Genomic DNA, 23949 nt, shown 5'->3' with positions numbered 1-23949 from the left:
GATGCAATTTCTACACTCTCAATATGTAAGCTGTGAGAGCTAGGGATTGGAGGTTGGGATGCAGAAAAGATCCCTCGTTCTGTGTCATGAGGATCAGAAAACACTCCGTTCTTCAGAGGATAATGCCAGAAGAAGAGGGAACCAGATTTGTCTTGGCTAATAAGGCGCGATGAGAATCATGGCGCCCCAGTCCTGCTTGAGTTTCAGCAGAGTCTTCCCAACCAGAGGGATGGGAAGATATGCGTACAGCAGACCCTTTCCCCAATTTAGGAAAAAGGCATCTGATGCTAATCTGCTATGTGATCCGAGTCTGGGGCAGTACTGAGTGACTTTGTTGTTGAGGTAAGTGGCAAGATGATTCACTCTCGGAAGATCATTTGGGAAATGTCCATGTGAAAGGAATCACTATTGCGGCTGCATTATCCTGCTCAGCCTGCCCACCAAGTACGTGGCACCGAGTACCAGGCCATGACTGGAGGCCCACTGCCACATCCTGACTGCTTCCTGACACAAGGGATAGGATTCCCGTGTCCCTCTGCTTGTTGACATAGTATATGGCAATCTAATTGTCTGTTTGGATTAGAATAATCTGGTTCAACAGCCGATCTCTGAAAGCCTTTGAAAGTGTTCCAGGTTGACCTCAGCTCTAGAAGATTGATTTGAAGCTAAGGCCCCTGAGCGGATCAGTGTCCCTTCAATGTGAAGCCCATCTACGTGAGCTCCCCATTCCAGGTTGGATGCATCTGTGGTCAGAATTTTCTGGGAAGGAGGAATTTGGAATGAAAGCCCCAGAGTCAAATTGCTCCAAAATGTCCACCAGAGAAGCGACTGTGCTAACTCTGGAGTGACCGAGATGGCATCCACCAGATTCCTTGTGGCCTGACACCACTAGAAAGTCAGAGTCTACTGAGCACCTCAAAATGGAGGCATGCCATGGGTCTGACATGCACTGTGCAGGCCAGGTGGCCTAATAATCTCAACATCTGCTGAGCTGTGACCTGCCGGCTGCTCTGAACCTGATGAGTGATGGAAATGAGCAAATCTGCCCTTACCTGGGGTGGGCAGGCTTGTGTTTGAACTGTGTCTAGCAGGGCTCATATGTACTCTGCTGAACTGGGAGCAAGTGGGTCTTTAGAGCTACTAGGGTTCATTATGAATTACCCAACACATCAATAGTTTTCTACACTGATTCTTGAGCACTTTCCTTAGATGTGCTCTTTACTAGCCAATCGTCCAGTCTGCGTAATGATGCTATGACTACAGTGAGACATTTTGTAAACAATCTGGGAGAGGACGTGAGGCCAAATGGCAGAACACAATAATAGTAGTGGTATTTCCCTGGTCAAAATCTGAGATACATCCCAGCCACAGGAGGTATCCAGAAAGCATTGCCAATTGTTTGCCTGAATCATGGGGAGGATGCCTAGGGAAATCATCCAGAACATTTCTTTGACCAGATATTTGTTGAAGGCCTTGAGATCTAGGATGGGATGAAATGCCCCCATTATTTTAGGCATGAAGTAGTATTTTGAATAGAATCCCTTCCCTTCTTCCCCTGGTGGAAGGGGTTTGACTGCACAGGCCTTTAGGGAGGAGAGTTCCTCTATAAGCACTTCCTGATGCTGAGAACAGAACTTTGAGGCTCTCAGTGGGCAATTTCGAGGATGTTAACACCAACTGAGGATGTAACTCTCTCAGACTATTGCAGGACCCATCGGTCTGAGGTTACAAGGGGCCACCTTTCTTGGAAAAAATTCAGCCTCCCTGTTACTCGTAGGTCATCCAGAATAGACACTTCTTTCAACTAGGCTCAGCCAGAGCCAGTAAAAAGCTCACCCCCTGCTTAGACTGGTGTGGGACTTCTGGGCCCACTGCTGCTGGAGTGTGAGGCCTGGGCTTGCTGGGGAGGGCAAGTCGAGGGATCGAACCTACACCCTTGAGAGTAGTAGGACCTTTCTGACACCCAAAAAGCTCCTAGAAGTGGCGGCCGCAGAAGGAGCAGGCCAAGACATGGACTGTATGGTGACAGACCTTTTCATAATGAGGTCAGCGACCTCTTCCACCTTGTCCCCAACAAGACTGTCTCCTCAGCCTAAGATGTCTACCAGCTTTAATTACTGATTTCAAGTCTGAGACATGCAGCCATGAATATCTATGCCAATACCTAATGCAGAAAGTCTGGACACCATGTCAAAACGCATCAAAAGTTGCCCAGGCTATGTGCTTTCGACACTCCTGCTTGGCTGCTAGCTGATGGAGTTCCGTGGTCTTCTCCAGAGTTAGAGTGTCTGCAAATTCTGTCACACTGTGCACCAAGTCCTTCAAGTAGATGCTCATGTAGAGCTGGTAGGAATAAATGCAGGAAATGAGCATCAAGCCCTGAAACACTTTTCTCTTTGGCGGAGACAAAAGCATGGGTCCTTGAGCTTCTGGCTCTTTTAAGAGTGAATTTGACTATCATGGAATGGTGCATAAGTTGTTGCTTCTTGAATTTGGGAGCCTTCTGGACTCTATACATAGAGTCCGCTTTCTTCGGTACAGGGGGTACAGTGAGAGGGGTCTCCCAATTCCTTATCTGTGCAGTCTTAAGGATGCTGTCTATGGGTACTGTCACAACCTTAGGTGGGGAGTCATAATCAAGGATGTCCAACATCTCGGCTCTGGGCTCATCCTCAACTTCCAACTTAAATGGGATGACCTCAGCCATCTCCCTCAAAAAAATTGACCAAAAAAAAAAAAAAAGATCTACTGTGGGTGACTTTCTCCTTTCCTGAGGCAGAGAAAGGTCAGAAGGTAGGCCAAGGATCACTCCGCCGAGGGCTCCTCTGGTCCAATATCAGACCCCCCAGGAGCAGTTTGTATCAGACTCAGCAAAATACTCTTGATAAGAAGTCCAAGTCTATACCTGCCTCAAGCCTCTAGGCAAACAGCCAGGCTCTGGATGAGAACACTGAAGTACGGGTCCCTCTCCAGCTCTCCAGAGTTGCTTCCTCCCCCAATGGGCGGGAGAGGAGCACAGGATCAGTTGATACCAGTGTCAACAGGCAGGATGTAGGTCTCCAAGATGGGATGGGGCACCAACCGCTGTCAACATTAACACCTTTGATGACTCGGTATTGCATTGAGCCAGGATGTTCCAGCTCCTCTTGTAACATGACCCAGAAACAGGCCTTGGGGACAGGCGTCGGTAAAGGTCAGTACAGGCCAGCCTGCAAAGATGGTGGGAGCCAAATCAGAAGCTGGGTCCTAGCTTTAGGGAGACTGGTGCATCAGCACTGTTTGTACAGAGGGGGTCAATGCTTCTTGGGCATCAGAGATTCCAATGTCCTGGAGCTACTGGCACGCTTCGAGGACCAATGTCTATACTTCTTTGCCTCCGCTCAGTGCATGACATTGGGATCCTTCAGCACCAACGAGGATGATAGAATTCTTACGTGCTTTCAATGTTGGGTCCGATGATGCTTGTTCTGAGCCGGTGCTCCCAACGCCGAGGCGGGGAGACCTAATTGATGCAGATGCGTCCCCGATGTCCAGTGGAGCTCCTGAAGCCATGGGAACTGATGCCTCCAAAGCTGATGGGACTGGACTTTGACGTGCCAAAATGTTTCTTGCACAGGGCTACTTGACTCTTTGTATCTTTTTCTGCATTTGAGAACAAAGTTTACAATGAGAGGAATTATGGTCAGGGCCAAGGCATGGCAGGCACCAGTTGTGAGGATCTGTCATAGACATGGCCCTACTGCACCTCAACAACAAGCACTCTTTAAAGCCACTAGGAGGCTTCTGTGACATATTGGGAAAACTAGTTGAGGCAAAAATCAAACAGCTCAATGGTAAGATACCTTTATTTAAAAAAAAAAAAAAAAAAATGAAAGGACCCAGCCGGGAGTTCAGGCCTAAAAAGGTCACGAGGCACAGAACAGGACACAAAACAAAGAGCCGAAAACAATAAGAAAATACAGGATTAAAGAAAAAACTAAAATGAAAACAAGTCCCGCACTATTCAGAGGGAAGAAGGCAAAGAACTAACTCTGACAAAAAAAATACCGTGCATTTGAGGGAAAACTGTATAGTCTTCACTGCTCCACAGAAAAAGTGAAACTGTGGGTTCCGTACAAGTTGGGTGGATAGGAGGTATGCTCATATGTGCAGTTGGGCCCTGCCAAAGGCTTCTAGAAATTGTAGCACACTGGGCATCTGTATCAGGGCTCCGTGGATGACATCACCCACATGTGAGAACTGCATATTCTGCTTATTATAAAGGAGGATCTAAGATGGCGTTTTAAGTAGATGCCACAGAACAGTACCTTGCTTTTCTTCTTACCAAATGGGTAGGAAGTGTTAAGGCTAAGTAGTAGAGAGTGAGTTCTTCAGCTGTGGTGTCCACAATAAGGCTGATGGATGTTTTTGTCTCTTGGCCAAAAAGTGGCTTTGCTGGCCCCAAATTAAGTCCTAAGAAACTTAGAAAGTGCTTTGGGATGCAATTATGCTCTTGGAGAAGACACTGATTGATGAAATTGATGTTTTAGTGGATAAAATGGACAGCTATGTACAACAGCAATCTGTCTAGCAATCTGAGGTGGTTGAATTTAAATAGCGAGGGGTGAATACGGAAGATACTGTTAAAAACTAGGGAAACTTTTTGTGAAGGATTTGAATTTTATACAACATAAAACTGAAACACTAGAAAATGCTAATAAGCACTGGAATCTTAAATTATTGAATTTTGTTTGTGTGCCTACAATATCTGCACTGGAAATGTATGAAAGTTTTGTTACTTCTGTGATCTAAGTTCCACTAGAGCCCATTCTACCACTGTTTAAGGTGTATTAGCTCGCCTCAGGTGAAAAGAAAGTGCTGGACAAGTATCTCCTTTGGATATGGATAATTAATAGATTTTCTACAGATATCCGAATCTGAGCCTTAGGTTTCCACTTTATTGATAACCTGTGCTTTGGACTCAGATAGAAAACTGGCTCCTTCAAAAGTATTTTAGAGCCAAATATACAGCTTTTGTAAATGTTAAGGTTTGAATTTATCCTGACGTAGCCAAGGATATACAAGAGAGAAGGCAGCTTTTACTAATAGCCCAGTTGTATTAAAGCTTTGTGGTTTATTTCTTCTGAGATTTTTGTGTGTTTAGTAAAATATTGGAGGATTTGCTATATTTTCTTTGAAATGCAGTAGCTTTCGGAAGTAAGATGGCGTCTGAGTAGGAAGCAGTTGCAGGTTGTTCCTCTATTCCACCTTAGCTTCACTGAAGTTTTTTTACCTTCCTTTTGTTTCCTCGTGCCTAAAAGAAGGGGAAAGCAGAGGGCTTACCCTGCTGCTCCTGCTATTTCCTTGGTGGGACCGATAGACCAATTTGCAATTCCAGGCAAGTTTCTGGGCAGATGTCTTCAATGCGGGCTGGAGCGGCAGGTGAACTGCTCCCCCCCTCCCCCCGCTTGAAGCCGACACCTCTTTTAGCCAGAAACGATGCCGGCATCCTTGCTGTGTGGGCGTCCTGGATCGGCGAGACCCATGGAGGGGTTTGCTTGCTCCGGGAGCAGGGGCAGCCCAAGGCAATGGAAAGCAGAGGGTGGCAGTGTGGGACTGTGCTGCTCTGTCTTCCATTGGGGGTTTGGGAGCAGAAACAAAGGAGGTGAATGATTTGGGTGGAGGAGGAGCCCAGATAAAGGTACTTCAGCAACTTAAATCTTTGCCGCTGAAAAAACCACAACTGATCACCCTAGAGACGATTTGGGACGCTTTGGTGAGTTTGTAAAACACTTTTTCTAATAAGATTTCTACACTGGTGATGTACTCAATCATTTCCTGAAATAATTGTTGAATTGGAAACTAAGATACAACAATCAAAGTCTTTTGAACTTTCAACTAAGTCTGATATTGATGATGGACAAGGTACTTTAATTAAAGAGAATTTACTGTTACAAAGGAAAATAAAAACTTTGGAAAATCAGCAAAGAATGAAGAATTTGCTGTTTATAAATTTTTCTAAATTACCAGCTGTTGCTCCTGTATTACCTTTAAGAAATATTTAACAGAAATTTTGAAAATACCAGAGCAAGTATATCCTCCGGTTTCAAAAATTTATCATCTTTTACCTTATGTTAAGAAACCCTCTGGTCAATTATTAACAGTGAGTCCTGAAGTACCTTTTGATGAGTTAAATTTGACTCAGACAATAGAAGATGAAACTATTTGTCCTACAACCAGATCGTGATTGGATTCTGAAGACTTTTTTTCGCCATGGACAAGAACTTTTTTGAATCATAAAATTACAGTTTTCCTGATGTATCTAGACAAACTCAAATAAGGCGCCAATCTTTTTTGAAATTACGTCCACGTGTTCTTCCGCTGGGGGAACCTTCTGGCTTAATTTTCCATATAAATGTGTGATTAAATTAAATATGTTTTCTTTGAAATTGATCATTTGGTGTCTTTTCTGGACTCTAAACAGACCCTTGTCTCATCCCCCCTGTTATCAGCTCCTGTAATATCTACTCCGTAATTTTTGTAATGCTTGGGTTGCTCTTGCACTATTTCTTTTGTATGGTTCTTTGAATTGTGCCTTGCCTCCTTCTACTATGTGGACTTGAGATACAATTGTCACTTATAAGAATTTATATATGATTATAATTGTTTTTCCTTTATTGATTTGTGACATTGTTCTTTTCTGTTCAAGAATTTTCCTTGTAGAAAATGTCTTTAAATAAAACTTTTTTTTTTTTTTAAATGCAGTAGCTTTCATCTCTTGTATGCACCAAATCTTTAGAGGTACAGGTGTCTGCTGTTTCATCTCCAGTACACTCAGTGGGCACTTCAGGCAATGTCCAAGTATCTTTCCAAATCTTCAGGAGCAAAGGTATACAAGCGTTCTAGGGCACATCTGTGGACTCACTCCACTAAAATCTTGCAGAAGAGTGTTGAGTGGTGGTTATCCCATAGGGGAGCTAAAGGGATGGGGGTGGTGGGGGTAGATAAATACTAAGGAGAAATTACGTCTAACCTGATAATTTTCTTTAGTCAACTCCACTGCTCTGCACAAATGGGTGTTTTCCCTTCCTAACAGAAGGTGGAGGTAGAGAAACTGAATTCTGCCAGTGACATCACCACAAAGTTGCTAAGAATGGTATATTGATCTCCTCCTACTTTGGACTGATTTGACTGTTATGGTGGTGGTTTTATGTTTATTTTCCTCTTTTTAATTGTGTACTCTTTCATGTAGTCTTTTGGATTTCTGTAAAACGTGGATTGGCTTGCATCCAGGTACCACCCAGAGTGACCGTGAGCTTCAGAAAGCCACCAGTCCCCTCTGTATTTAGTGCCCAGAACAGGACTCCAGCCAGGAACCCTCTGGCCCCCAGGGGCTCCACCAACTGAGGAGCCAGCTTCCATTTGCAGGACATGCTTAGCCATCTGGATTAAGCTCTGAGCCAAAAACATATATGTAGTAATAGGGTAAATCGGGGAAGGGGGGGGGGGGGAGTTTTCACATTACTGTAGCTCTTCAACAGATCTCATCCAAAACAGCAACCATCACAGATTGAGTACCAGAAACCTTGCTGAAATCTACTAATACAAAATCAAATATATCATTCTCTTCCAAATAGCAACTTTTTTGTTTCTGTGTTTACCTTTTCTTGCACTTTTCCTTGCCCTTCACCCTGATTTTTGTTTTCACTGAGCTGCTACCGGTACCATCCCAGCAGTATTGCCTACCGACCTTTTTCTTTTGCAATGTGCCACCCATCAGCACTGTTTTTTTTTTTCATCTCAACACTGCTGCTCCTGTTAGCATTATTTTCTTTGCCTTATCATCTGCAGTTTGTCTCCTCACTGCCAGACTAGCATGATACTTCTTTTCTCCCGTTTGAGTTTTTAAAGATGTTTTTTACATGGGTGTTCCCCCTTTCTCAAGTATGTTTCTTTTTATACCTTCATTTTGTCTCTGAGTGTACATTGTTGTAGTTTCCAGCATTTCATTGTTCTCTTTATTTCTTAGGTTAACTCTGGCTTCTATACCTATAGAGCGCTGAGCAGCCATATATTTACACTTCACAGGTACTGAGTTTTTTTTTTTTTTTACAATTTTTTTTTCCTGTCTTCTAGATTATTTTGTTACGTCTCATGGGTATGCAGTCCTTCTGTTGAAACACTTAGACATTACGTTGACCTCATTTCTAACCATTCCAACAAGGCCAGTATAGCAAAACTAAGGTCTAACCATCTTTCTTATGTTCACCTACCAAGTTGGTACAGCTATATGTAATTTCTACCTTGAACTGTTTGGCCATACTGTTTGATTTGTACACACTGGATGATATATGTATTTATTTCCATACATCCAAGTTCTTTTTACTACAACTTTTTATTTAGGTTTTATGTGTCCATAACAGATTGCGTTTACTGTTAGACACCTCTTATGTTGTCATGATTTTTATATTTAATCTATATTTTAACTTTATATGTATTTCTATGTCTTATGTGGTTAGCCTTTTATAGGCACATATTTGTCATGCACCACGGATGTATCTATTTGTTCTATATACATATATGACCCCTGATAACTGTGTTATTATTCACTTATTTGATTATATAATTTTTATATACATATTTGACTGTTATGAGTTTTTTTTATATATATGTTTTCTGTATTGTTTAGGGACTCCTGAAGCAGGGCTTTGTGGCCAAAATATGATTTGTGTCAAGTCCATTATACTTTGAATAAAGCTTCTGATGTGAACTCTGCATCCAATGCATCATCCTGCGTGTCACCTCCACTATGTTTGTTTGCTCTGGAAATTCTAAGGTTACACCACACCTTACACTGGTGATATCCCTGCCTCCATCTGCTCACCCACGACCACTTGTAAAGAAAAGCAGTTTAATCTTACCTCTAAGGTGGGAAAATATAGTATCAAGTACTCAACACAAAATTACTTCAGGTCCAATATTCAGCAGGACTTATGCAGACAGTACAGCTCCTTCCCAGTAAAATCCGGTTCAATGGGTCACAGTCAGATATTCAGCAGCACTTACCCAGATAGTGCAGCTGATTTTCCAGTCAGACCACCTCAACAATATTGGGGAATCTGGGTGGGGCCGGAAGTAACCAGCAATATTTAGTCCACTAACTGGTAGCTATCTGGATAGCTAAGACAACTTTTTGCTATCCTAACTTTATTCTGGGTACCTATCTTGAGTATCACCAGTACATAGATAAGTGAAGGCAGCCACATTATAGCTGGATATTCAGTAACAGTATCAGGGTACAGCCCTGCACTGAAATCAGGGTATAGAAAGTCTGACGTGGTCAGTATTTAAAAACAAACAAAAAAAAGCTGACCACCCTTATTTACTTCAAATGTAATAAACATGCACACAGCACTAACTCAACTGCCTCCCTGATCCCATCATCCCCTCACCTCCGTTCTGTCCCTTCACGAAACCATTCAGTTTCATGTAAAACTGTTCCTGTAGCAAGTGATGTCCGAGGACAGGAAGACACAAATTTTCACATACTGGTAACATCATCCAACAGAACCCTATGTGGGCACTTAACCCTAGAACTGGAACATAAAATTTGAGAATGTTTTAGTTTACCATCGTTGTGTGGGACCATCTCAATCCATTATAAGCTCAGTAGATTACAACTCTTTGGGGAGGTGGGAGGGTTGTGAGGATTTATGTCTGTGTCTTTAGAGAACGCCTGCTTTAGGTAAATATTTTCTCTGAGGACAAGCAGAACAGTGAAATCCTCATACATTGGATTCCTTAGCTAGTCTTCCTACAAGAGGAAAAGGAGCGGACACTAGAAAAAACTGGCGCTGCAACAGTAGTTTTGGTGGCAACAAGCCTTATTAAACATTTTTGAATTTGTTTTGGAACACAGTTTGAAACAAAAAGTAATGGGCCTAAGGAGGATGGAATTGGATTCTAAACCTAAATAGATTCTGGAGGACTGTCTGAGTGAACTTATTATCATGCTGGGAATCTTGTAGGGGGTTGTTTTGGGGTGTAGGACCAGTTTGCATGATGGCTAGAAAGTTGCAGGAGGAAGCTATACAGAGAGTGGGCAGTTGCCAGGGGTAGTTTTTGGTGGTGGGACAGTTTACAGAGTGGTGAGCATGAATATCTTTTAGGAGGCAAGGGAAGTTTACAGCGATAATTCTAGTTGTGTGGGGCAGTTCCAAGGAGGTAGTGGTTGGGGGTGAAGCAGTTTTATGGGTGTTGGAGCAGTAGGAGGAGTAGATTTTGGGGAAGGGCAGTTTATTTATTTATTTTTAGAGTTGGCAGTTTATAGTAGTGCTTCTCAACCCAGTCCGCAGGGAACACCCAGCCGGCCAGGCTTTCAAGGATATCCTCAATGATTATGCAGAGAGATTTGCATACCAAGGAGGCAGCGTATGCAAAGATCTCTCATGCATATAGTGGATATTATGAAAACCTGACTGACTGGATGTGTCCTGTGGAATGGGTTGAGAACCACTGGTTTAAAGGATGGTCAGTCAGTTTGGGGGTAGTTTTTTTGGCGTTCAATATTGAATTATAGATCACATGAGAATACTGACAAAGAATTTGCAAATTTTGTGATATTTTGTGCCCTCTTCAATTGTTTCAGGAGTCTTCACTCATAGCTTATCACAGAGGGAACAACATTTGGGACTCATTACAGACTCAACCTGGTGAGGTTGGATCAACATTTTCCCATTCATCCTGTAGTAAATATTTTTGGTATGATTATACAATTCAACACTCAACTGTCCTTCAATGCTCATTTCAATATTGACTGATTCGACTTATATGATCCATACTATTGTTTGTCCACGTGGACCTCTCTATGTGGAATGTACCAAACAAAAGATTCAGTTACAGTTGAATGATCATAAAAGTAGACTTTTGACAACTGCTCCTATCACTTCTTTGGAGGCCCATCAGATGCAAAAGGACCATCAAGTGCAAGATATCAAATAGCATATCTCTGAGCAAATTCCCTACAAAGATCAGTTGAGGGTTACAATGCTTTAATCGTGAACATTTTTTGGATTTTCACTTTGTTGTTTCTCCCATGGGTCTTAATGAAGAATTTGATTGGATGCCTGATTTCATTGGCGGCGTATGTGTTTGATCACATATTGAAGAATACGCTGATAAAATGTTTGCTTCATAGAGTGATGCATTTGTGTGCAGCAGCATTTTGAATACATCCTTTCAATTTTTAAAGCATCTGAAGTTGAATCCCTGAAGAACGGCAGCTTGAAACACAGTGTTGTGTTGGATTCCCTTGAGGAGCTGATTTTGGAAAGTTCCTTTTCTGCACAACAATTACTGTGGAATGTATTGGGCCTTCGGTTTGCTTTATGCCAGATAAGTGATTTTTTTTTTTTAAATACTGAGCACACAGAAAGGCAAAGGTGATTGGGATTTATTTGGGTGTGAAACTTTTTTTTGTGGACTCAACTGTTTGGAAATTATTGGGATTGATGAGGAGGCTGGGTGTTTAAGGAGCTGTTTTAGTCAACTGAAAATTGGCTCCTACTCCCATGTTTTGTTTTTTTCTATGGCAATCTACTGCATTATTTAGTGGATTGTTGGAGCTGAGGGTGTGTGATTTTTTGTTTTATTGGCTTTTCTGCAAATTTATTTTTTTGGGAGGGGGGGGATGGATTGTGGATTACAGTATTTATAAAAGCAACAAAACATGTAGATTTGTTTATAAAAAACCCACTCTCAGAACTATCCCCTATACTAGACAAATGCTCTCAAAGTTGTATCTGCTCTGAGGCAACTGCAACTATGTGCATGTACTCTATATAGGTATGTAAAATGTTATCAAGAACATGGATTGCTCCACACATATTATGCCAAGAACACCTATTCACAGACCATGTAATTTGTCAGCATACATTCTTGTCTATTAAAAAAAAAACACCTGTATGGTTATATGTGTGTGTACATTTTCCACATTTAAAATATACTTTACAAATTACCACCATTGTGGCTAAGTTTAGGTCTTTAAAAAGTGTATGGATTTACAATCTTAATTTTGCTCTACCATTAGTAGGTCCACAGAAAACGTTACGGTTAGGATTTCCTCAAAGGATATCCAATGGCTAAACTCTATAATGTTTTGTGCCTCAGTTGTATGTCATTTGCCTTACCTTTGTTTTCGCATAATAAAAGGTTTTGAATTATTGACCTGCCTAAACAATGAAGTTTACAGCATCTTTAGAACACCGGTAAACAAGTGCCTTCCCCTAAGTTTAAAATGTAAATAAACATGCCAATCATTTTGTATAGCAGCTTTGAAATGAGTTATTTGAGCATCAGTTTTTATTTCACGGCACTCCAAAGCAAATTATAAACTGTCAGGTATTTAAGAACATAAGCATTGCCATGCTGGGATAGACTGAAGGTCCATCTAGACCAGTATTCTGTTTCCAAAAATGGCCAATTCAGGTTACAAGTACCTGGGCAAGATCCCAAAAGAGTAAAACAGCTTTTATGCTGCTTATCCCAGATATTTCCCAACAACACACAGTATAGATGCCAGAAACAATTCCAGAGATAACTAAGGTGTGAAGTATTAAATTTGCCAAATACAAAAAAACATTTAATAAAATATTTTAAGTTTTATTTATAACAGGTGGCTTTAGTCAGGGGTCTTGAGTCACCAAAAGACTAAAGATGCCAAGGCATTATTATACCCCATATTTGTACAGGTTCTCAATCTCAGCAAAATTAAGAAGCCTGGCCTTCAGTGGCCGAGACCTTACCTTTTACCTTGTCAAATAAAAGAGAATAGTTACATACAAAAACAGTAAATGAAACAGGTAGAGGTTCAAGTGAAACCATCAGTTTCTTTGTTAAATTCCTTTCCAATCATATGAATTCCTATTTCATCTTTCCACTGGTAAACCCAAGTTTCAAGTATAGTATTTATCAAAAAAATAAAAAAAATTACAATAAAAGACTGCAAGACAAAAAAGTAAAAACAGCACAATAAATTAAACTCAAAATTAATGTCAATAACATGAATATGCGCCACTTGGTAAATCTTACCTCCCAACCAATAAATTGGAAATTGAAAACAAAGGACTCATATTGAAAGCATCACAAAGGCTCCAAATTTTGAAGATTCTTATTTTTATTCAGGAATAACTTTAGCCAAGTTTTTTTCCCCCAACCAGTGAACTACCAGATCTTATCAAGTATATCTGCCAAGGTCCAGTCCCTGATCTCAGCATCTTACAAAAAACACCATCAATAGTCTTAAAAATGAGGGTGCAGAGAACAGGTATAGGCATACATGTATTTCTTACTAAATGCATCATGAGTTCCTGACAACTGCATGAAATTATGGGCAGCACACAGCATGTATAGCCAAATCCTTCCCCACCTTCTATGCCCCTTCCAGCCTATCTTATCCCGAAGCTGAGTGATACAGGAGAGGTGCACTAAGCATTATACAGTATGTGACTGACTTACGAGCAGCAACTGCAGAACTCTGGCAGCCAAGATTACCAACACATCTATGCTGCATAGATGTCAACAGTTTTTCTCTTGCAGAGGCATTTGGCAATCAGGGATGGGGAGATCTGTTCATGGCAAGGAACTGAGGGAACAGGATTTTTTTTTTTAAAGTGTGCCATATAAGGGAAGAGAAGCCAAGGGAAGGATCATTTATCCATAGGGAATGAAGGGAGCTGGAGCATATGCAGGGTAGAGAGCTACTGTAAGTGGGTGATGTGTTAAGACAGCAGAGAGCTATGAATAATGTAGAGGAAAGATCCTAAGATGAGATTCTTCCAAACACAATATAGCCAAAATGTGATTGAAGCTCAATGAAGTGTTATTGAAAAACATTCTACAGCTGTGCATAAAACATAAATGCAATTTGTACTTCATTCTTCCACATAGAGGTTAATGCAATAAAGTATGCTAAGCTTTGATCACAGGTGCTTTAACGCACAATGCAAAAAAGGATTTTGCGCGCGAGCTGTGAACAAACCCTTAGGTAGGCATCCAGCGCACAGCACATTTGATATTCGGCAGAGATGACGAGTAGTGCATAGAAGACTATAAGGCTGAGCATAGGGTTCACCAATGCTGGGAGTTTTAACTCAAGTCTTCAAAAAGAAGTTAGCATCTTTTTCTGTGGTCAGTGCTAGTTTCTTCTCTACCACATGGATACAGGACTCCAACCTTTTCTGGCGTCCTTTAAACATGTGAGAAAGAGGAATCTGAACAATAGCTACATGATGAAAGATTCCACATAAGGAGTCACTGACCAGGAAGGGGATCTAGGTGTCATCATTGACAATACATTGAAACCCTCTGCTCAAGTGTGTGGTGGCGGCGGCTAAGAAAGCTAATAGAATGCACCTCAAAAGAGATATAGTGGAATTAGAAAAGGTAAAGAGAAGGGCGATGAAAATGATAAAGGGGATGGGACGACTTCCCTATGAGGAAAGGCTAGGGCTTTTCAGCTTGGAGAAGAAACGGCCGAGGGAGGTATATAAAATAATGAGTGAAGTGGAAAGGGTAGACATGAATCGCTTGTTTACTCTTTCCAAAAATACTAGAAATAGGGAACAATGAAGCGCTACAAAGTAGTAAATTTAAAACAAATTGGAGAAAATATTCCTTCACTCAACGTGTAATTAAACTCTGGAATTCATTTCCAGAGAATGGGGTAAAAGCAGTTAGCTTAGCGGGGTTTAAAAAAAGGTTTGGATAACTTCCTAAAAGAAAAGTCCATAAACCATTAAGATGGACTTTGCAAAATTCAGGGCTTATTTCTAGGATAAGCAGCATAAAATGTTATTGCACTGTTTTGGGTTCTTGCCAGGTACTTGTAACCTGGATTGGCCACTGCTGGAAACAGGATGCTGGGCTTATGTTCTTATGATCTGAGGCAGAAGTGCATTGGGACAAAAAAACAGTGGACTTGTGACATTATGTATCAGCACTTTGACTTGCTTATACATACATACCAGAACTTGAACGGGATGTATGTGCATGAAACTCCAGGTGTCAAAATTTTCTTGTGCACCAAAATATAGCGTCTGCTAGTGTGTGCATGTCAAGTGTGCTCTCCCACATTAGCACAGGTTTTTTGTGCATCACCCATTTGTTTGCTTAGCAAATTAGGAAGCAATTTTTCTTTTATGCATGTGTTAGGAAACCCTGCATCAAGCTTTAGCACAAAGCTCAAAACATGGCCCCAGAGATGCATGGGTAAATTCAGAGATAACTAGCTTGCAAATTATTATTTCTGATCATAGGGTAAAGTGTGGGAGAATTGTGCCTGCGCGAATCCTCCCGCACTTGTTTGACAGGTCTGGGCTGTCAAAAGCCCAGCCTGTCAAACACAGGGGGCTAGAGGTCCATGGGACCACCAGGCCTCTAGTACCCCTGCCCCAAGCGAAGGGGCGGGGGGGGGGGGGTTCGAGTTCCTGCTCCTGGGGGGGGGGGGGGGGGGGGGGTAGGTTGCTGCATTAGACAGGGCTCACCATTCCTCCCCAATGGACTGCAAACCCTAACACCATCTCCCAGCTGGTGTAGGGTTTGCCGTGGATAGCATGTCAATGTTTGGTGCACTGCTTGCTGATCATTGGGGAGGAATACATTTAGCTTGCATTTGCATGCTACTTGCACTAAGAGCCCTGTTTTGCATGCATTTGCATGTTGCGTTCAGAGCCCGCGAGCACGTTGTTTTACACGCTCAGGGCTCTGATCATAGGGTGGTTGCAAACACAGGAGCACGTATGGCGTTAACAGCCTCTAGTGCCTGCGTTAGCTTCTGATCATCGGCCCAAAAATGAGCAAGAAAACCCTTTGAGACAGGAAAAAACCAACAGTACATGACTACAAGTTGCCTTGAGCTACTACTTAGGTGCAAGCTAAATTCAAGTAAATACATATATATATATATATACACACACACACGTGTACATATATAACCACGTCAACTTAAAGCTGGCATCGTGGGAAAGTTGCCAGAGCCTCCTGCCATAAGATCGGCATACTCAACTAATTTTAAAGTCTCTGTGCTTCACTGTGGGGTCCTTTTACTAAGGCACGCTAGCGACCCATATATTTCTATAGACGTTTAATGTTTTGTGTGCACTAATCATTAGCGTGCACTAAAAATGCTACTGTGCCTTTGCAAAAGATCCCCCGAGTTCAGTCCCTCTGTCCCAACTCTCATTTTTAAATCTAAAGAGACAGTGGGGGTTTTAGCGCATATGTAATTTTGTTTGTGCATTATGTATGCCTTCTTCCATGTTTGCATTACCTGTTTTACAGAGGCTGTGGACCAAATACTCTTGTTAATGAATACCTTCCTTGAACTCAAAAAGTTTAGAAAAAACCAGTGTTAGACAATATTCACATCTACTCATTTATGTTTGTTTCCTGTCTGCCTTAGGCTACATTCTAACCCTAGGCATATTCAAATGCATTTAAAAATGCATTTCTACACATCTTGGGTTCATTTCTGGATACATAACATTACAGAAGTATCTCATACATGATAAACAGCTGTCTTTGACCTTCACACCACTTTAGCATTATCTAGATTAAAACTAAAGATACGATTTTAAACAGATCATTTGCCAATTTACAAGCATATTTAATTTCAAAATACTTAGAAAGTGGTCTAGTTACCATTGGCTTTCTTAAAGTATCGTTTGTAACAAACTGGAGTACCTCTTTGAATACTGTTTAAAAATGTTGCTCACGAAAATCTACATGCTTTAAAATTAGGGTTTTTTTCCCCAGTCATCATAGTCGGAACATGCCACTAAGGTACAACCTCTTTTAAAGAGGAAAAGTGTATAGCGTGCCACTATCAGCCAAGTCACCGGCAAAGTTACGGCAAGCGCTTTGTGAAGCTCAAAGAGATGGGGGATGGGGAGAGATGGGAAACAATCACGGAGGAGTTCTGTTCCTCCTCCAGCCTGGGCTATTCAACAGATTTATTTAATCCCATACATATAAGCAAGGAAAAAAAAGCCTCAAAAAGTTATCAAAACCAAACGAGAGAACAAGCTCCACGGACAGCAGCTACATTCACCTCCGGCACCAGCTGCGGTTTTTTTTTTAGAAGCAAAATACCGAGCTCGAAACTAGGCCACGGAAAAAAAAAAAGCAGCAAGGATACGCTACGAAACGAAAGGCGAGTTGGGTAGGAGAGAAAAAAAAATCAGCCCACCCGGGTCCACATCCCACCCATGATACCCATCTGACTAAGGGGGAAACCCGACATACAGGCCCAAGCCTCTGCTCACCCCTACTCGGCAAAAGGTAAACGACCGATACTGCGGGATCTCCACTTGAGAAAAAAATCAACAGACTCTACCACTCGTAACACCCATAGCATTGGGGGGGGGGGGGGTCTCAGGCTCGGTTCCGCACACTGCAGCCCCCTCCCCCTGGGGGGAGGGGAACTCTGAGGCCAACGCGCTTAATTAGTTTCCTCAGACCCCCAGCAAGAAGAGCCAAAGGACTACATACTACTCCCCCACACCCTGCAACTAATTAGCCAGCGCGGACAACACAGCCCAGTGAACGGGTCTTTGGGGCTGTAGCGCACACTACAGGAGTATCATGGATCCATCTCACCTGCTCTTTCTGTCTCTACTATGCAGCCTGAACCAGGGTGGTTGTCCGAGTTGGGCGCTCCGCCTACCCCACCGCCGGACCCCGTCCTCAGTCGCCTCTCACGTCGCCTTTACGCGCGCGCGACGCGGCGCGCAGTCTTTATAAGCGGCGAAGGGGGCGCTCCTGGTCCGACCATAAATTGCGTCGGGACGCGCCCCACGCCTCTTTGTCAGTAGAGGCTATCCCAGCCAAGATGGCGGATACGCGTACTGGCGGTTATTGTGTCTACGAGGCGGGGGAAAGCCCATGTCTTCTTTAGTGGCTTTTTCTCTTTCGCAGACTCAAACCTTTTCTGTCGTCTTCCTCTAAAACATTCTGTGGTGGCAAGCAACTGGCAAGTATTTCCCCCAGCTAAGATGGCGGCGTCAAGGAGCTGCGTGGGTCACGTGCTCTTCAACTTACATGTTCTCCAGGGGCTAACTTTATGACGTAGTTTACCGTCTACAACATTAGAGAGTCATATGACTAATCGTTAGTTTTCTGGGTTGCTCCCTCTTCCTGGGTGCTTCTATGTTTTGTTTAGGTTCGACTGTAAGTTCTTTGTGTGACATTATATGACCTTGTATATGCCTCCTCTTAGCCACTGCAAACATTACTGTGGAAAGTGGGGGGAGAGAGGTGTCTGAAGTACCTACCATGGTTTTGTGAGTCGATGATGGCAGGCTCAATTTTTATTGCTCTTAACTTACTGATTTTACAAGTATAATTAATTTAATACAGCAGCTGGTACCAGACAAGGATTCACAAAAGGAACTTCTGGTTAGCCAAACCTCATTGACCTTTTTGGATGAGGTGAGGTGGCAAAAGTGGGTTGGATAAGGGGGAGATGTTTAAGTTGCTTATCTGGACTGCTCTGATATTGTTCACATAAAAATCTGGTAAAAGAAAAATAAAATATATGTAAATAGGTTGTAGATAGCAAAAGAAACTGGTAAAGCAGTAGAATACTGAGAATGGATTGGTGGTAGTCTAATCTACAGAATGCAAAACGATCTCTGAGAAATCCTAGGTGTCTGCAGTAGGACTGGTTCCTGTCCTGCACTTTATTAGATTAGGTACATGACTGAGGAACTAGAAGTGGAAAACACACTGGTTGCTAATTCTTAATTGCTATTTTGATGTAATTTAATATTTTCTGCAAAGTAATACATTAAGGAGATTCTCTTCTAAATTGCAGTAAAGTTTTGCAGTTACTTTGTGGTAATTACAAAGCCTCTGTGTTAACTGTTGGGGGGGGAGGGGCTTTCCTAGCATATACTTCTGCAGTTAATGCATGCTAAGCATATTTTTTGTGCTTTAAGTGCCCTGCAGACAAGTGCCTTTCTGTTAATGCCACCAGTTTAAATGGTGTTAAGGCAACAGATAACACCGAACAGTATGTGGTACTTTGCATTATGTGGGGTGCAGTGCCTCAATTTGTTGAAGACTGCAGACCTTGCAGAATACTGCGGTGTGTTTGATTTTTGAGTCCTTCAAATTTGAAAGTGCAATACCACTGATCTGTAAGTTGCATTGGCTGCCAACTGAAGCTCATTCAGTTTTTAGGTTATATAGTAAATGACAGCAGATTAAGACCTGTACGGTCCATCCAGTCTGCCCAACAAGATAAACTAATTTTACGTGGTATACGACACTTTATATGTATACCCGAGTTTGATTTGTCCTTGCGTTCTCAGGGCACACACCGTAGAACTCTTCCCAGCAGTGTTCTTGTACTAAATGTTCAGAAGCTAAAGTCGAAGCTCCTTAAAATTTACATTCAAGCCCATCCATATCTAATCAGTCACGATCAGGGCGTAGACCGTAGAAGTCTGCCCAGCACCGATTTTGCTTCCCCATTACCGGCTTCCACCCAATCTCCACTAAGATTTTGTGATCCATTCCTTCTAAACAGGATTCCTTTGTGTTTGTCCCACGCATGTTTGAATTCCATTACCATTTTCATCTCCATCACCTCCCGCAGGAGGGCATTCCATGTATCCACGCCCTCTTTGTGAAAAAATACTTCCTGACATTACTCCTGAGTCTGCCCCTTCCCTTCAATCTCAGTTCATATCCTCTAGTTCTACCGCCTTCCCCTCCGGAAAAGGTAGGTTTGCGGATTAATACCTTTCAAATATTTGAATGTCTGTATCATGTCACCCCTGTTTCTCCTTTCTTTTTAAGTCCAATAATTGTATTGGTTTTAGAAAGACAAACAATTTATCAATCAATAATATCAAGTAATAACATCAACTGTAACATAGAATTCAAACAAAAGAGAGAGAGCAAAAAAAAAAAAAAAAATCCAATTACCTAACATTATAAAATTTCAGATAATTATCCACGAGACCAAGTTTTAGCAGTAAAACATCTCACCCATTTTGTCTGCAACTGAGGTTTCAAATTTGTGAATCTGTAAAACTGAATGCCACCAAAAAGTAGGATTGAGATTAGAATTATCTTTCTAATGCATAAGAACCAGTTTTAGCGCAGCAACCACTAAAATGTTCAGTAATTTTTGTTGGGAAACATCTAATTGATCTTGGAATAGCACAGAACCTAACATAATAATTGAAGGAGTAATTGGACCCTGTACAGGAAGAATATTTGAAATAAAAGACCACACCTGACACCAAAATTCATAAAGTATTCTACAATCAAAAATCATATGAAGCAAAGTACCAATGTGCAAGCTACAGGACCAACATTTGTTGTTGTTCAAAAGACCAGCTACCGCCAATTTATGAGGAGTCCAAATCGCCCTATGATGAAAGAAATATGATGACTGTACGTAGCTGGCCGAAGCTATAGGCCTGCTCACTTTAGACCAGAGATAAGACCACTGATTGGGTGATATCTGAATTTGAAGATCGTTTTCCCAAACTGAACATAGGCTTAGTTTGCTGCTTAAACATTTTTGTATAAAAAAATTTGTAAAATTGTGATACAACATGGCCTTTGTAACAAATTTTAGAGAGGAAATCATGTATATGAGGGGATTTTACATTTAGGTTAGAGAGATCTCTGTTCTGGGTTAACCAATGCTTAATCTGGAGCCACTTAAAGTATTGGTTGACTGGTAAAGAAAAGACAGAACAGAGATCCTCAAAGGGAACCACTGAACTACCAGAATATACATGAGCAATTGTCCTTATCCCCTTTTTTGCCCAAATTTCCCAAAATATAGGATGCTTATTAATTTTGATTAAAGGATTGCCCCATAAGGTGGAATGAAGGGAACAAGAGCTTGAAAATTCCATATAATTATCAAGTTCATGTAAGCAAGAGAAAGAGGAAAGAATTATATTATTTTTTTTTAATCGTTCTGGAATGGATAAAGGCAAGAGATGGGGACTTAAAGAAGAGCCCCATACCAGTTGCTCCATTGCTAACCACACTGGTTGATAATATGGAGGTTTTATCAACCAGTGTGACGCCTGACCTAAAATGAATGCTTTGTGATAAACCAAAAAATTAGGAAAAAGAACACCCGCTTTTCCTTTGGTGTTTTAAAGAGATTTCAGTGCAATCCTAGGAGGCTTATAATTCCACAAAAATTTAGTTAAGATATTATCTATTTGAGTATAAAAAGCTTTTGGAAAAAGGATAAGAAGCATACTAAGGATGAAGTTGATTTTGGGCATTAGCGTCAATTTAATAGTCTCCAATCAACTCCACCGAGAAAGGTATAATGGTTTCCATGAAAGATATAGAGATTTAACCAACTCCAGGATATAATTCTTATTCAATTCCAATGTACCTTCCAAAGAGGGACATACATTAATACCTAATGATCGAATATGCTGTGGAGACCATAACAGACCATGTGGCAAAACTAGATCAGAAGTAGCATGAACATTAAGTGGCAGAATCTCCACTTCCTTAAATTTATTAATCTTATAACCAGAAATATTAGAGTAGAGAAGTAAGTTGAAACAAGGAGGAGGCTGAATTTCTCAAGAACAACATTATATCATCTGCATAAGCGGAGAGTTTGACTTCCAAATTTCCAATAGAAATTCGTGTGATATTTATATTATATCTAATTGCTATAAGAAATGGCTCTAGAGCTATATTAAATAGGAAAGGAATACTTGCGAAGATCCTGACCCAATAGGCTGTTACCACACATTACTGATTTGAGTAGTCCTGCTCAGGTGGGTTTCATTCCTAAGCGGCACTCCGTTCGGCATGTTCGGAGAATTATTTTATCTCTGGCACAGAGCAGGGATAGGGGCGATTCGGCGATGCTAGTGAGCTTAGACGCGGCTAAAGCTTTTGACCAGATGAACTGGAGTTATTTCAGTTGCTAGATTGGGTGGGTCTCCCAGAATGGTTTTTAAGTGCGTTGCAGGTGCTCTATTCGGGGATGGAAGCACAACTAATGGTCAATGGGTGTGATTGGGTCGTTTTGCGGTACGGAGGGGAACCCGGCAAGGGTGCCCTCTATCCCCCTTCCTCTTCGATATCTCCTTGGAACCCTTGATTTGCTTGCTAAATAATTCACCTGGAGTACGGGGATTCCCGGTAGGTGCAGAAGAGGTGGTGGCTTTGGCATACGCGGATGATATTATGCTTCTTATCTCTAACCCATGGGATTCTCTTCAGAATGTTTTGATGGTTATAGAAGATTATGGTTCCTTATCGGGGTTTTCTTTAAACTTGCAAAAATCTTGTACTCTGGCTTTGAATGATGATTTGGAGCAATATTGGAGAGGTCAGTTTCCACTTCGGTGGGGGGATGGAGGTGACTCCCTTACTTGAGTTGACAAAACGGAAGCTCAGGTTGTGGCAGGATTTACCTTCATCATTGTGGGGTCGGATTGCGCTGTTTAATATGATTTTGGTGCCCAAGTGGCTCTATGTGTTTCAGCAACTGCCGTTGTTTTTGTCAAGAAGAGACGAGAAGGTGTTGGGACAGCTAATACTATGGGGAGGTAAGCGGCCTAGACTTCCTCTAGCGGTTTTATCTATGCTGAGGGAGAGCGGGGGGGGGATGGGTCTGTTAAGTATCAGGTCTCTTACGGTTGCGTGTACGATGTGGCATATCAATGACTGGTTTAGAGGTACTTCCGAGTTTTCCTTAACGCCGCTAGAGACCTCCCTATTCCCGGGGGTCCATTTTAGTCAACTACTTCATTCTGGTGGGAGGCTACTGCAACATGCTTTTCGCTGTCATCCACTGTTGGGCCTCGATGCAAGCCACCTGGCGCTGATTATGTCGGTGACATCATTTATCTTTTCTCCTTTCTCCAGTATATCTGAAAAAGGTCTTGTCACCTCTCTCTTTACAACTTTAGCCATTTTTTCTTCCACTTGTGCTTTTGCTAGCTGTCTTTCTCTCTTCACTTCTTTGAGTTTAATCCGTTAATCTTTTCCATGATCCTCTTGTTGTGTTCTTTTGTATTACTTGAACAAAGCCTCTTTTGCTCTTATTTTTCAGCTACGTTTGGAGAACCATATAGACTTCCTGCTTCTCGTTTTTGTTTACTTTACTTGCATAAAGATAAGTGGCCATATTTATTACAGCCTTTAGCTATGACCACTGATTTTCCACATCTCCTGGGACTGCTTCTTTTTAACATATTTATAAATGACCTAGAGATGGGAGTAACTAGTGAGGTAATTAAATTTGTTGATGACACAAAGTTATTCAAAGTTGTTAAATCTCAAGAGGATTGTGAAAAATTACAAGAGGACCTTACGAGACTGGGAGACTGGGCGTCTAAATGACAGATGACGTTTAATGTCAGCAGGTGCAAAGTGATGCAAGTGGGAAAGAGGAATCCAAATTATAGCTATGTAATGCAAGGTTCCATGTTAAGAGTCACCGACCAAGAAAGGGATCTAGGTGTCGCTGATACGTTGAAACCCTCTGCTCAGTGTCCGGCAGCTAAGAAAGCAAATAGAATGTTAGGTATTATTAGGAAGGGAATGGAAAACAAAAATGAGGACATTATAATACCTTTGTATCGCTCCATGGTGCGACTGCACCTCAGATATTGTGTTCAATGTTGGTCGCTGCATCTCAAAAAAAGATGTAGTGGAATTAGAAAAGGTACAGAGAAGGGCGACAAAAATGGTAAAGGGGATGGGACAACTTCCCTATGAGGAAAGGCTGATTGGCTCGTTAAAGAAATAATTTGCATTTGCATATTGGACATTTGTGCAGATTTGCATGTGGAACTCAAAGCACCATATATAGAATCTGGGGGTAAGTGTAAACTGTTCTCTGCCCCATTCCCATTTGTCAGGGTTCATTAATTGCTGCATTAATTGTGTAACTCAGCTTAC

The 23949-nt window shown here is 41.6% G+C and overlaps 1 protein-coding gene across 1 annotated transcript in view; it reads right to left on the bottom strand.

Annotated features, from left to right (window-relative positions):
• Window positions 1-17730, bottom strand: part of LOC115480161 (zinc fingers and homeoboxes protein 2-like) — a 56630-nt gene extending 38900 nt beyond the window's left edge. The window contains exon 1 of the mRNA XM_030218650.1: window positions 17635-17730. The gene's annotated coding sequence lies outside the window, so the exon portion shown is untranslated. The remainder of the gene's footprint in view (window positions 1-17634) is intronic.
• Window positions 17731-23949: the final 6219 nt, after the last annotated feature.

The sequence above is a fragment of the Microcaecilia unicolor genome, chromosome 1 (genome assembly GCF_901765095.1).
Source record: "Microcaecilia unicolor chromosome 1, aMicUni1.1, whole genome shotgun sequence".
NCBI lineage: Eukaryota > Metazoa > Chordata > Amphibia > Gymnophiona > Siphonopidae > Microcaecilia > Microcaecilia unicolor.
Note: the sequence above shows the minus strand (reverse complement) of the source record. Positions and strands in the feature narration are given on the sequence as shown.